Source organism: Falco biarmicus, chromosome 3 (assembly GCF_023638135.1).
Source record: "Falco biarmicus isolate bFalBia1 chromosome 3, bFalBia1.pri, whole genome shotgun sequence".
In the NCBI taxonomy this organism is placed as follows: Eukaryota; Metazoa; Chordata; class Aves; order Falconiformes; family Falconidae; genus Falco; species Falco biarmicus.
In genome coordinates, this window is record NC_079290.1 from 46,184,508 (window position 1) to 46,200,643 (window position 16,136).

The 16,136-nt window shown below is 38.0% G+C and overlaps 1 protein-coding gene across 3 annotated transcripts in view; it reads left to right on the forward strand.

Moving 5' to 3' along the window:
• Nucleotides 1–16,136, forward strand: part of TOX (thymocyte selection associated high mobility group box) — a 224,796-nt gene that overhangs the window by 47,919 nt on the left and 160,741 nt on the right. The window lies entirely within an intron of this gene.

Consider the following 16,136-nt stretch of genomic DNA (forward strand, 5'->3'; position numbering starts at 1 on the left):
GAACTAAAGTCAGATTTTTTTTTAAGTAGAATAAAATGTATTTTGTTGTTTTCACTAGTTAACAGTTCTTTAGTTTTCTTGATAAATACTGCACATAATGTGTTCATAGCAGAATATGAGTGGGGATGCCAGACATAGCCAGCTGTTCCATATCCATGCTATATTTGGCCCAGTAGATTTATAACGCATTGCCATTCACTAGCATGTCTTCATTCAGCTTCATCCAGTACACGACACATCGTTCCTGTCCTTACTCTCTGGCTTCCTCTTTCTCCAGAAACGAAGAATTTCTGCAGGTGCAGAAATCCTTTTGACTGTGACGTTATAGCAAAGAAACAGGTTGCGAGAGTTGATATCCAAGCAAGTCCAACCATTTGCAGTAAGTTTTGCCCATCACAGTTTCCAATTCTAAACTAATTGATTTAAATAGTCTTGGAAGTTTTGAAACATAACATCCACAACGCATAGACTATGTTTCCCCTTAAATAACATTATTTTTTAAAATCATTAAATATTAATTTAGTACAAATTGAAGCTTTTTTTGTAAGGTGAAAGATACGATGAAGTAACCAGCTATGGAAAAACACCACAAACAAAAATATAGGTCTGGGTTTTTCTCCAAGAACAGTAAACCTGATCTTGAACCACATTATATTCTAATTCAAAAATCAAATTTCCAGGGATGCTGGAAGAATGTTCATTACTTTCTTTTTGTTCTCCCTGTAGTGGGATCTATCAAGGAAGCTTTTTTAACAAAATAATTGTAGGCCTCCATTTTACATTTAATTTTCTGAAACTTTATGGATGAAAGTACTTCTTAAGCTTGATCTTATACATTTATTACTTTTTAACTGATTAGCAAAAATTACTGGAATACTTCTGTCAGGCTATATTTCTGAAAAATAGCTCAAATTTCTACAGTAGGATTGCTAGCTGCCATAATACTAGAGAATACATGATTTTGAATTTGCTTTAGACCTTAATCTGTTGGCAGTTCCTGAACTGGGCAAGAAAGTAGTGTCATCTGTTAGATATTTGTGTTCTTCTTTCAAAGTATTGCTGCAAGTATGTACACTTATTTTTTTCCATGCTGTCAAGCTGTGATTTCTTTTTGCAGCAACACTTTTATCTGTAGATTTTGGAATGCTCAGACTTGAAGTGATTAGTTATTCAAAATTCTCAGGTTTACATTTTAAAATAATTTCAGTATCAGTGTAGCTGCAGATGTGAAGTGAGTGGGGTTTTTTTCTTCAGATTATAGATCTGAATCTCCAGTAATGCTTTCTAAGCATTATTTCTGTTGTCCAGCTACACAATATGTCTAAACATGAAGTAGAAAAAGGGCGTTATTTAGAGTGATTCATCCACTGTAAGTAGAAATGAGAGTATGGTGAAAGAGAGCATAGTTGTACTTTTTACTTCTCCTTGTGTAATGAAAGTTCCCTTTGATGAGAAGTGGGACACGGAGATGGATGCAAAAATACTGCAAATGGCTCCAAACAGGGGCTGTTCAGGTCTTATTCCCAGGGACCTGGCAATGGTTCTCTTGCTAGCTTCTTCACTACACCGCATCATCTCTGTGCATCAGGCTGGCAAATCCAGGACTGGGGAGCGTGTCCCAGGATTGCAACAGGACTGCTTCTTCAGCCCCAATGGCTATGTTACACTCCCAGTGGAAGCTACACCTTGTAGACCCCCTTCCCATCCCTCTGGGGGATGGGGTGTACATTATTTTTAGTCTGCTTTTATAATTCTGCTAGTGGAGGTAAAGTATTTTTTTTCTGATTGAAGTTCTCTCTTCTGTAATTCAGAAATGACACTGCAGGCTCAAACTAATGGAATTCAGTAGTTACTTCCACTTCATGTTGGTCTTTGAGCTTTTGCCTTGTATTTCAGAGATGGCACACATTTCTTTCAGAGGTTGTCAAACTGAGGTAATGTCTAAATTGAGAGCTGGCCACACTTTGCGCAGGCAGATTGATGAAATATGGGTCTCCATTTATGGGGAGAAGCAGTGGGCTTCTAAATATTTAGTTAAGGAAATTATCTATGTTTTTTTTCCCAAAAGGGAATGTTCTCATACGTGGTTCTGATCTCCTCCAATGTGACAGCAATATCAGTGTAATCGAGGGAAGGAAAGGAGGCAGTGTAAAGAGTTGTCCTGGTTTCAGCTGGGATAGAGTTAATTTTCTGTGTTTTGGATTTAGAATGAGAATAATGTTGATAGCACACTGATGTTTTAGTTGTTGCTAAGCAGTGTTTACACTAAGTCAAGGACTTTTCAGCTTCTTCACCAATCCACCAGCAATTAGGCTGCAGGGCACAAGGTGGGAGGACATGCAGCCAGGACAGCTGACCCGAACTAACCAAGGGATATTCCATGCCCTATGACACTACGCTCAGTATACAAACGGGGGGGGGGGGCAGGGAAGCTGGCCAGGCTACTGCTCAGGAAGTGGCTGGGCATTGATTGGCAGGTGGTAAGCAATTGCATTGTGCATCACTTATTTTGTGTATTCTAATTTATTTTTTTGTCTCTTCTGTTTCTGTTCCATTAAATTGTCTTTATCTCAACCCATAAATTTTACTCTTTTTTTTTTTTTCCCCCCTATTCTCTCCTCCATGCCCCTGGAGCAGGGGGAGTGAGTGGCTATGTGGTGTTTAGCTATCTGCCGGGTTAAACCACAACAGGAGTCCTCTGAAACTTTTGACAGGAATGTATGTTGACCTGTTGCTCATCGGGATGCTCTGATTACCCTTTGTGCATGGCATTAGCAAAGTTCAAAGCTGCCTTTTCTGGCCAAAGTGGAGCACCAAGTAAGGACGTAGTAGCCAGGTAACATATGCAACTGCCAGATCTGTGGCTGCCACCTTTGCCAAATGTGTGTGATTGGCATAAGCTACTTATATTTCAAAATCTGTTAATTATTGACAGCTCTGGCAGTGTTGGTGGCTGCAGTCCATCTTTTTTGATGAGCCTTATGTAAAAATAATGGATTTTTGTATTCTGTAGCTTAAGACTCTGCCATGGTATTTTTAATACATTCAACTCACTTTTTTAATAATCCCTTTGAAATTTGCACTGAAATAATTAAATCTGGTTTATTTTCCCAACATACTACTTATATATTTCCTTATGGTGTAAAGAATTGTTTGCTAATGCTACACTGTGAACAACTGAGTCATGGAAAATAGAAAAAAAAATATTGAAAACTCTGCTCTCTTGGAAGAGGGAACATTTATTTACAACATTTATGCTAACTCAGGAAACATAGGAGGAAGAAGTATAATACAGTCCCAGAACAAAGTAGCATTGTGTAAACTCTATGGCTTACTCACACAGGTGTCTTAGATTCCAACACGAGTTTGGCACAGGAGAGAGGAGCTAGGAATATAGGAATATGGTCTAGAACCTAACCTATGCCATTGCTTTTGGCATAGTCACACAGGATCCAGTATGTGCACTTTGGTAAATGTATATTTTGGTAGAAAGAGAACTTAAACTTTAAAACTGCTTTGAAAATTAATTAAAATAAGATAAATTTATTCCTGGTTTAAATGTTGTTCTAGTGTTGCAGTAGGTGGTTTGTTGTTCTTTGTTTATATTTATTACTCCATTTTAAATATATTAGTACACATGTAAACAGCAATACATACTTGAAAATAGAAATCTGTTTAGGTCAAACATATTCAGCTTTTAACTGGCTCTACAGTTTAGTTACAAATGTTTCATTAGGAGTCTAAAATAAATGCAGACCTCTTTCTGCACATCCAGTTGTATTATTCCTTGAGAGGTCTCAGCTAATAGGTCAAAGTGGAGTCAGGGCAGCTGTGGGAAATAGTGGTATGATGTCCATCCTATTATTGAACAAGTTCCAGATGGAGCTCATGGAACAGCTGTTAAGTCTGGAACTGGAGATGCAATAGCCACCATAATAAAAGATTTAAAAATTATCTGAATAATCTGATAAATGGGCATATATATGCAAAAGATACTAAGGTTTCTTGAGTTATCTCAGTCAGTTACTCAGTCTTTCAGCTTAATGCATTCACCTTAGCTATATCATTCAAGGGTGCAACTCATTGATCTGCTTTTATGATTTCTTTACAAAGTGAGAATTTTCTCATTACTCCTCCTGAAAAACAAATCTATGAGGATGAAGTTTCATGGACCCAGAAAGATTCCTAAGTGTCCAGTGCTAGCAATAAATCTCACCCAAGCGTAGACTCACCCCATAGACTACCTGATTAAACACTACAGTCTTCATTCTTCACAGCAGTGGCTGCCTGTCACCTCCTTTTTCTGAATACGTCTATAGATAGGGATGAGTTGTGCCAGATGAAGCATGAAGGCAGAAAACAGCCAACTGAATGACAAAAGACACACTTGGATGTCAACTATCAGCAGCACAAGAAACTCTTTCATGAGTCTGTTACTCTGTGATGTAACCCAGAGATCCTTTACTCTTTACGAGAATTGTCAGTGACAATATCTCTTAAACAGATACATAAAGGGTAATGCCAAAACAGAGCATTGCAATCAGCTGACATGCATTCATAGACGCAGTGCAGTAACTTCTAATTATTAAATGAGACAACTTAGGAAACTAGATGTCTGTGTAGTCCAGAGAAACCCTTATGTGCATAAAATTGTCAGTAAGCAAGAACTGTGTACTAACCGTGATGTTTTGTCCATGACCACAGACCCTAGCAAAGCATATTATGAAGGGCTTTAGCCCTAGTTCTCAGTGTTTTGCTCAATTTCAGAGACTGAAGCTCTGGAAACCTGCAGGAATTATCATGCTGGCCCTATAAGGGAGACTCAAAGCCTTCATGTATGGTCATGTCATTACTACCTAAGTCCCCAACATCTCTTGTAAGTGGAGGGGAAATCTAGGAACACCCTTTGGGCAAGCAAAAATAGCACAAATAGGATGTTACTCAAAAAGATACTTTAACATTCCAAAACTTAATAGTCTTTTCATCTCCAGTACTGTAGACTGCATCCAGAATAATTCTTTATGGTAAAATGTGACATTTTAGAACTCTTTTTAGCACTGAACTAGCTCTGGTTAGGCAACGGGAAAAGCAATGGCTATATGAGGTAAGGCTTCATATTCATGTTAAGGAGTTGATAGTCATCCTACTTTCAGACCTTTCAGCTCAGAAATAACTGAGAGCAATGTATTATTTATTGGCTGTCTACTGCATATGGTTGGTGTAGGCAACAGACTCTGCTGCATCCTTTCAGACAGATCCAAAATCGTGAGTTTTTCACAACTAAAACTGTTATAATTCTGCTGCATGAGTATTTTGTGATTCTTTACCCTTTAACAGTGAAGGAAACAAAATGCAGTGGTCTGGTATATCCAATAATGTGTAGATAATGTAACCTGCAAGAGTCTTTTATCCTTCTGGATTGGGTATCCTTCCTAAGTGGGTATTATTCAAATGATTAAAAGGACAACATCAGAATTTCCTGGGTTTAAGTTACCTTAAAGAAACAGAACTTGATTTGAAAAGATGCTTGCCAAAGTTCAGCCAGATAAAGGCAGTGGTGGATGAAAAGATAATTTTAAAGAACTTGAAGATTCTTGATTACTGGGAAATGGATCACAAGCTGGAGGGCTTCCTTACCTTGCCTATAAAACTAAATGCCTTTAAGTACTGAGATCCACATGTCTACATGGAGCGAATAGTGATATGGAAAACTCAAAACTTGGTAAAATTAACCCCAACATGCACAATGGAGAATGGGAACCATTGTCTCCTGATTTTTGCAAAAAACAAAGAACCTTCCTATGTTCAGACATAGCATTTACTTACATTTAGTGAAATTTCACATTCAGATCAAGATTATATTCCACATACTTCCAGATTTCTGCCTTTACTTGGCCATGAGTTCATACAGAATCTATCACTTCTATCAACAGCAGATTTTATGTAGTCTTTAAAACTTTTGTGGCCTTTTTAAAAAAGAGAGGAAGAAACAAATGTCGCAGAGAAACATCTGTGCTGTAGTATAGTTTCCATTTAATGGAAGTCTGTGTATAGGGGTATGAAAGTTGCTTGAAGTATCTCTGTTGGTGTGTATTCACATCAGACAGTTATCTGGGTTAAGCCCAGTCCCCAGAGATAGCTATGGTTCAGTTTACATACAACACAAGTTTCTTCTGGCTCAAACGCACCTCTAGAGATCGCTCTACTAGACAAAGATTTCTAGAAAGCTGATCATTCTTCCTTTGCTCCCTTTGGCTCGTAGTCGTCTCCTCCCAGTGTACCCTCTGGACCTGGCTAGACAGAAAACCCACAGCAACAGCAGAATGCCTTTGTTTCTTTTTTGGGCTATATTCTTTATCCTGCTATAATTTATGTAGGCCCAGTGATCCATTTCTGGTTTTAGTCCGTTTCTGAAGTAAGCATGGCTTTTAAGATCAGGTTGTCTCTTTGCCTGATTGACAGTCTTTTCCAGTAAGGCTTAGGCTATTTCAAGCATAATGAAATTTCAAAATAATTTCAAAAGTTACTGAGTTTCATGAAAGTAAACAGCTTGAGCATTTGAGAAGAGATTTGTTAGTAGTCCTGATGAGGGTGCAAACATAAAGTTTGGTGCATGAGAATCCACGTAGAGCTGAGCTGGAAGAAAACGTGTTTCAGAAGTTCAGAACTGCTGTGACTTAATTTTGGGGTTTTGTACCATGTTCTTTTATAGTAAATTGTTGACATTTAACAGAGTGATGACATTTCCTTTTTTGTAGTCACATATTCAGAAAAGTATATTTATACAAGAAAAAGCAAAATACCGAATCTTTAACAGGTTGTGTGTGCTAATATTTTTGACTTTAAAAAAACCCAAGTTTTTTAGCTCGGTCAATACTTAATCATGAACATTTAAAGTTTACAGTGGAGTGAAAATGAAGCAAGTGGTCTGATCTTCTGTGTTTCACTGCTGTTTTTTCACACTAAGGACTTTTCTTTCATGCTGAAGTCAGGATCTGATATCTCAGTCACATGGGTTTTGACTACAGGTTACCTAGGAACAGTAGAGCAATTCTAAACAGAAGAAAGATGAACTTCGACCTTCTTTGTAGCAGATGGAACATTTTGTGAACAACTGGTCATGTGTAAATGTTAACTTGTTTGCCTTTCTTAGTAACCAACAAATGAACAACATATGCCTTTGTTTTTCATTTTGCAAAGACTACAGGGTTTTTTGGGGGTTTTGGTTGTTTGTTTTTTGGGGTTTTTTTGGGGGTGGGAGGGTGTTTTGAAGAGTGTGTTCTTCAAGTACTGTACACAAAATATTATGTTCAGTAGAACAGAGTAAAATCTATGATGCCTCTGTATCAAATGCACAGTATGTTTGGAAAATTAACATTAACAAACATTACTTATATCTGAGGTTGTCAACATTTAATTAAGAGGGCCCTCTACATTTTAGGAAGACACTGTTTGCATATATGTAATAAAAGGTTCAAATTTAAATACTGTACAATTAGTTTCCATGAAAAAATGACTTTTGCAGAGACCTACAATAGGCAGTTTAAAGAAATAACTATTCTGTGTTTAAATTGTGCTCCTTAGTATTTTAAACAGATGGCAATGGCTTTCCTCTTGATTATAACTTTGAGGCATGCTTTACTAAATGGAATCAGCGGGGTTCATTAAGGTCCCATTTGATGTATCAGTATTATAAAAATACCATGTTAATTATCCTCAAACGTTGCAAGTTACCTCCATTTTCCTGCAATCAGAAGATGAGAGAAACCCTGTGAAGCAAATTAGTCCTAATTGAAAGAGGACTGATTAATATTTAAATAAGGCATTGTGTGAGGGATTCTGCCATGAGAAAAATAGGCTGAACATCTGAATTAATTGCATAGCAGGTTAAATTAAATTTCATATAATGGGTTGGAAGATGAGTTGGCACAGTGCTTTAGCAGGGAGCACAATGGCTGAAATACCAGTCTTTTCTTTCACTCTTGGCTGGATTCCACTGAGGTCCTTGTAGCCCTTACCTCTTTGTTGTCTTTCTTTCAATACAAACAAAGGTACTAACAGAAAATTGCAACCACATTTTAAAAAATGTTAATCCTTTTTGGGAGACAGCACCTGTCTACATTTTCTCCATTTCTCTTCCACCTTGGCTGCAAAATTGGGAAACATTAGTATCTTTTTCCTTGCCAGGTTTAATGAGGATTGATGTCATAAAATGCTAATGGCTGGAATATAGTTAGAACTGCTATTAGTGGGTTATCACTGTCTGACATTTTCACTGCACAGGAGCATACATGTGGAGCCTGTTTAAAGTGATTGGGTTACTTAAGGGTCCCTGTTAGGGATATTTAATCCAACATAAATTACTTATGCACTTTGTTAGTGTTCAAAGGAAGAGTGTCACGTTGTATATGTTGGCAGTTTTCCAGTCAAGAGCTGTTAATTACTGTACAGCTAGTGAATACATTTTGTGGTGATGGAAGCCAAAGGAGGAAAAAACTATATCTATATTCCATCTAACTAAAAATGAATAGATGGGAGTGCAGGGGGAAAGTAGACTGAAGTCATTTTCACCCTTAGGAGTTACAATGCCATTTGTTTTCATTTTGAAAATAAAAACAAATGACAGTATGATTCCCTGAGGGGAAAGTACTTTAGCTATAAAGAATCCCTGCCAAAAACAAGCTATTATCTATTTGTATGCTGATAAGAAAAAAAAAAATGTTCTCCAAAGCTCTAATTCATCTACATCTCTGCAGAGTTTAAAGTTCACTAAGATACTCTTTGCTTATCATATTAAATGCACGTGATAACTAGGAAGATGGCTGATAACTATAGTACTCATTACTTTTTGACATGCAGTTTAGTATAGTCAAATTGCTGTATATTGTCACTCTTAGATTAACAAATACTGTTCTTGCCACGGCTTGGGGGGTTTTAGTGGTGGAGAGGCCCTTAAATAACAAGTATCTTTTGATATTATCATTTGGTTCAACTTTGGGAGCTAGCCATAAGAAATAGCTTTGAAGAGCTAAACACATTTTTTATATAGGAGCTCATGGATCATGTAACTGTGCTAGGTGAAAAATGCATAGTTTTGTTAGTAAAGTTACTGCATGGTCTACAAATAAAGATCCTGTTATACCCTTGATCTCTGCAAAATGGAAATAAGGTTTGAATATGGCCTAAAGTAGTATGTTTATTTCATTTTATTATCTAACTGCAGTGCTACTTATGAAGTTGTCCATATAAAGTTCATAATGAAGATAACTCCATTTTCTGTCTATGTTATTGAAATTGCTAAAGGCACAATATATGCATGATTGTAGTTATGTAAACACTCCATTTCTCAAATGCATCATTTATGAAGCTACGGGGAAAACTGGAATATCTTGCGTTTGCATAATAATACAACCTACCAAACGTTTTTTTGAAGCTTAACCCAAAACTTTTATTTTCAAGCGTTCTGCTAACGCTATTAGTACAGTCATTATATATTTGACTAAAATTCTCTTTCCTCCGTGGACATGATCGGGCTTTGAGTTTGTGATCTCTATACCCAACTGGCCTTGGGTCTCACCTTTTCTTGTTGAGAGCTGGTACTTGGGGTGGAGAGGTAGATCTGGTGACTGAAGTACGTTTTAGGTTTGAGAAAATGGTCCAAGCTATGTATTATTTTTCAGGTGAGGACTTTATATGGCTTGGTTTTGTTTGTGTTAGATGCAGATTGTTATAATCATAAATCCTGGATATGTATAAAGAGCACATGCATTATATATGTAGCCAGTTTTTGTAATCAGTGGTTCTCACTAGTGGCATTTGCTCTTCCTCAGCTCATTTGATAATTTGCACCTGCTCTTTGTAGTCTTCTTATACACTGTAGATCTTCAGGCCCAGGACTTTCTTCAGTGTTTGCACCGCACCTCAAATAACTGCATTGATTTGGCTTATTGGTAGGGATTACTAGTGTATAAATGCTAGATTATATGTTTTGTACAATGCTTATGCCTACTGTCATGCAGAGGTTTAAGGAACTAAATTTTCCACTAAGAATCCCTGAATTGCCACCCAGCCACTTTGCATCTTTAGCATCTGAAAATACTCACACAGGGAGATGCTCAGTTCTTGTGCCGCTTGTAGCAGTAAGAGTGGCTATTTCAGTGAAAACCTCAAATTCTTTCTACTCAAGGCTGTTCAGAGTTTAGAAACAAGGCATATTTTATCAATTGATTCCTTTTTAGACATAATAAACATGCGCTTCCTGAGCAGGGGCCAGAGCCCGCAACTCCTTCCTGGTAAAGGGCTGTAACCATTAGTAAAGGGAACATAAAATTTTGTGTTTATACTTATCATTTTGGGTGTCATATCCAATTTCCTTTTGTACATCACAACTTCTGACTTGGAAAGCTCTACTGTAAGATGTGATATAAAAAGTTGGTATAGCCACACCATTACCTTAAATGTACTCAGAAGGAAGTTGGATGCTTCTCCATGGGTGGGACTTCTGAACTGTAGACAGGACTTCAAGAAAGATTAATTCTGATTTACTCTCTCAAAATGTTTGGTTTTCTGAATTTCATTCTTGGGTTTCTGACTTTCATCATTTATGGAACTCAATAGGCCAGGGGTCCTCAAACTACAGCCCGCGGGCTGGATACGGCCCCCCAGGGTCCTCAATCTGGCCCCCGGTATTTACAGACCCCCCCGCCGGGCGTTGGGGGGGAAACCAAGCAGCCGCAGATGACTGCCTGCCACTTCATCCACGTGCCGGCCCCCTGGTTAAAAAGTGTGAGGACCCCTGCAATAGGCTAACTCAGATTTTGGGGTTTAAACTTGGGATATGTGTACCCATCTTTTCCAACACTCAGTTACATTTCCTAAGTTAATTTGAGAACATTAAAGCCTAGAATAGGTGTATTTAAAAATGAATAATTAGATTATTTATTTTTATTAAAAGCAGGCTTTTTTGTTATATAGTTCTAATTTCCTTATTAAAAAGTCAATCCTTGTAAAAAATATAAAATGATTAATTAAATAAATATGGCAATGTTCAATATCTCTACTTGTTGAAGATATTGTATGAATATGAATCACCGTTCCAAATCGTTGATACAGATTATTTGCCTGGCTTTGAAACTTGAATGATCTTTTATATCTGTGCCATAAGCTAATTTGATTATCAAAGTATTTCCACAAACAAAGAATTTGAACATTAGTCTTGTTTCTTTAAGTACAAAACAAGTAGTCATTGTTATTATCTCAAAATCAAATACTTATTTTACAGTGGTTATTGATATCTTTCTCAAATCAATGGTTACATAGAAGCAAGTGATCCACTTTGGTGTTTTTTTTTAATTCTTTCAAATGATCTTTTACTTCAGGTGAAGATTTTTGGTATAGTGAAGTACATTAATTGAATAGTAGTTTTTCATTAGGGCCTGTCTTACTAACAAATGTTTTTACTTGTAATTCTATGCCTAATAATTTTCAGTTTAAGGAAATGTCTTAAGCTGGGCTTCATATTTCAGGCTTTCCAGGGCCTGTCTCTTCTGTACATTTTCATGTGGCTCTCAGGGATGTCTCTGGCAAGGAGGAAGCACTAGGCATGGTGATAGCCAGGCTGTGTTTGGACCTTGGATGTGAATGAGCTGTTTGAAGCTTAGGCAAGACCCAGCTGAACCTGAAAGAGTGAAAGGTCTTGCAGATTTCTCTCCCTAGTCTACCATCCATGGAGCAGGTACATAAATTAGGCAGAACCTGCAACATTCAGAAAAGTTTTTTCCTATTTGGGCTATTTCTGTTCTTTCAGAACATGATTGCAAAAACTAATTCCTGGAGTTCAGATGACAAGATGGGACTTTTTAATCATTGGTTCTGTGTAACTGAGTAGTATAGTAAGCTCCTATCTCCTATCCAAAACAGATGGTCCTTAATGACTCATAAGCTAATAGAAATGACAGCTTAGTAGTGTTTTTCGCTATTACAAAAATTGTGCTTGGCTTAATCCATGAAAAAAGTGAAATGGTAAAATGTGTTAGGCAGAGGGACTGTTGATTTTTGAATTCTTGGAGCTACACATGAATTATCAGATTAACTATTCTCCTTTATAAAAGTTAAGAACCTCTGGGTGTGTTCAGAGATGAATCACCAGACATCTGGGCAATAAGCTATTAACAGAAAATAAAAAGACACCTAAGATCTCTCATTGTTAGGCATGAACTGAACAGGCATTTCCTCATTTGGATCTCTGTTCTGAAATCTGTGCAAGTATCATTTTAGACACTTGAGGCCTGAGGTTCCAGCACTCAGAGCAGTTTTTCTCAGACTTTTTTAAGCAACAGAGTGGAGACTTAGCATGGAAAGTCTTAGAGGAAAGAGCATATGGTATCAAAGATGAGGGTGAAGGTCTATGTGTATGTTTCAGTATCTGGAAATTAATGAAACATCATCTGTCTCAAAAGGTATCTTTAGAGAGAAGCAGAGCTTTTACCAGGAGGAGGTGGACTGAGTTTGTGTGGAATTAAGCAATGCTTTTTTAATTACCACAAAATTTAGAGGGGCATTTCAAGTTTAAATAAAGCTAAAACTCAAAACAAAGGTTTCCACTGGACTTAAATGAACTGCATAATGCTGGATATATATTTTCTGCCAACAAAATAAATCCATGAGGTGTTGCCGTCACTTTAAACCAGGGTTGTGCAGCACAATCCTTAACCATGATCAAGCTATTTGTCCTCAAAACCTCATTTCTCACTATCTTTTTTTTTTTTTCACGGTTGACAATTACATCATTAAAATATTATCTAGAGTTGATTTAAGGATAACATGTCATTTGGACAATGCAATGTAAATATCTCATATTTCAAGAATACATATGGGAACATTTTTTTGCCAAGAATGCTTGAATCTCCTGATGCCATTCTAATTTTTTTCATGGATGATAACACATCAGATTATAAAAAAAGTTTTTATATCTGCATTTTTAATCCCAGAAAACATGAAATTGGCTAAATATGTATGTTACCCCAATCTTAAAGAGTATTTACACTGTTGTGATTAGTGTATTTTAGAAGTGTTACTATGCAGTTTAAAATAAATTAACAATCTGCTCAAAATCTTTTGGTATGTAGATCAGATGCTCCAATCTGTCATTCATATTGCATCTATACACTTATATACACACATTTATTTACATATAGGCTTACATACCTTCAGCAACTCTTTTCTTTCAGAATTTGAGCTATAATTTGTCAAACAATATTTCTATGGGTTTTTTTATTCCATAGTACATTTTTACAGCATTTTAATGCTAGCACTATTTTTTCAATCTTTAGCTTTGAAGGCACTTCTACCAAATGTGTGAATCTTTCTATCTGCAGGTTGTCCATGTTTGTTTCTGAGAGGCTCCAAATTGGTAGCAATCAACTTGAAAGTGTGTAGTAGCTGTCAAATCTCAGAACAGGCTGCAGATGATCTTATGACTGATTTAGCATGTACTGGGAGCCAAAGTAATACAAAATAATTGGCTGTTTTCCGCTGCCATGTTTGATGGCTAGGAACCTGATCCTCAAAGGTTCCTGACCTCATAGACAGTGTCTCAACTGGGGGAATCTGTAAACACTTCCAAACTCCCAGAACTGCGTGTGTGCTGGAGCCGGTCCTGACCCCATCTCAGAGCAAGTCTGGGGAGCTCACCCTTTTGTCTTGAATGCTGCAGTTACACAGGAAGGATTAAATGCACGCTCTGGCCAAGTCTCTGCTCTGAAGAGTTTGGTAGTAAAGACCACAGTCTAGGCTGGGATTAATTTCTGAGTGTCAGTTGCTGATTCTTGGCCTGACCTAGTTTGCCCTAATAACACTGTAGGGTGCATGAGATCTCTGGGATTAAGATTTAGCCCTTGATTCTGCCATGCAACTACTGTGGTTTTCCTCATCCTGGTTCAGCAAGTGAGGAAGAGAAAGGAGGTGCATAGGGAGCATCAAGCTGCACTGGAGAAGAAGACGCATGGGTGCCCAGCCAGCAGAAGAGGCAGCTGCGGGCACGTCACTGCATGCTGTCTGGATGAAGTTGAACTGAGCTGGAGTCTGCCATCTTGGTGAGCTCCAGCCCGGCTGTATGGCATGTGGCAGCCCTCCAGTCTAACTCTGGTGTAGCTCTGCTAAAATCAGCAGAGTTACAGGTGGAGGTGGAGGTTCAGGCTTCACCTACACTTTCTGTGAGGAGTGGATGGGTTTCCATTGTATTTACTCTTGCAATCACAATGTTAAGTGACAAAATGAAACCAGACAGGTCAGAGGCAAACCAGAAAAAACTCAAGAGGATAATGGTATCTGCACTAACTCTTGCCTGCTTTGTCTTGGGTGATGGCTTATGAGCTGTGATAGTACTCTAAGGGGTTTTACTGTAAGAAGAATTATGTGAAGGGATATCATACAGTTCTTCTGCAGAGATATTACTAATGAGATCTGTTAGAGTACTTCAAGTTTTGACCGGATAAGAAATTATCCATTGAGTCTCAGTCTCTTTTGGAACGAAGTCATAACTTCTAACAATTTATTTTGGCTGATGATACTTCTGAGGCTCTCCTCTCTAAAGAGGCCTTGGATGTGCAGAAGATGGCGATCGTGGTTTAACCCCAGACGGTAACCAAGTGCCACACAGCTGCTCGCTCACTCCCCCTCACCCAGAGGGATGGAGAGGAGAATCGGAAAGGAACGTAAACGTTCTTATTTCAAGGGTTGAGATAAGAACAATTTAATAGGTAAAGCAAAAGCTGCCCATGCAAGCAAAGCAAAATAAGGAACTCATTGCTACTTTCCATGGGCAGGCAGGTGTTCAGCCATCCCCAGGAAAGCAGGGCTCCATCACGTGTAATAGTTACTCGGGAAGACAAACACCATAATGCCAGATGTCCCCCACTTCTTCCTTCTTCCCCCAGCTTATATACTCAGCATGACGTTATACGGTATGGAATACCTCTTTGGCCAGTTTGGGTCACCTGTCTTGGCTGTCTCCCCTCCCAGTTTCCTGTGCCCCTCCAGCCCTCTGGCTGGCAGGGCCCAAGGAACAAAAAAGTTCTTGACAGTATAATCACCCAGCAAAAACTGAAAACATCTGTGTGTTACCAACATTGTTCTCACATCAGAGCCAAAACACAGCACTGTAACAGCCACTAAGAGGAAAATTAACCCTATCCCAGCTGAAACAGGACAATGGCCTAACTGAAACTTAGTAAACTATATATGATTAGTTGTGTGACAATGACTTTAGGGCACACTACATTTTGAGTAGTTTGAGGCCTACATCCTGCAAAGTGCAGGGCATTGGATGGAAGGTCGGAAAGGGTAGAAATGGCCAATGACCAAGCAGACTGTCACTGGTGTGTCCTGAAATGGATGGTGCAGTCTGCAGAGTGAGCAGCTGTGTCTGGAGAGGGAGTGTAACATGGGAACCAGGTAGGGGTTTATTCCATGCCTCTGTGGAGCATTTGCCACCACTTTAAAAAACTCCCATTCCCTGGCAGATGGTCATCCCCCATAAGGTTTGAACAGAACCTTCCTCACTAGAGTAAGCTAAGCCTATAATAACGTATAAATATTTACCTTGTTGTTAGTGCATATCTGGAGACTGGACTGTCTTCCAAATAGAAACAAATCCCTAATTTTTTATGAAGGAGTGGGGCAGAAATTCTGCCTACCTTATGCAGCACAGAGAAATGTCTAAAACATTTGGTAAAGCATTTTCATTTTTAAATCAAAGTGCAGTGTTGACCCTTTATAAGAACACAGTTATGCATTTTTAATAGGAGTATTGTGAGCAGCTGAGAAGCTGCGTAATAAATTTCAAGCATTTCACTATGTATTTGTTTTGGTTTGTGCCCTCGTAGTCAGAATAGGGGAATAATATACCTTGAAAATCATGTTAGTAAGTAATAAGAAATTTCAGAATGCATGAAGTCACCATCTTTAGAACAAATACATACTGTAATCTAATCATAGCACGTAGTATTAGTACTTAATTTCTGCTAAAGGGCTCTGAACGTATCATAGAATTTTATAGTGAAAATTTGTTCCAATCACTAACATAAATTTAAAGACATCTACAGAGAACATTAAGATTTGCAGTATCACCATAAATA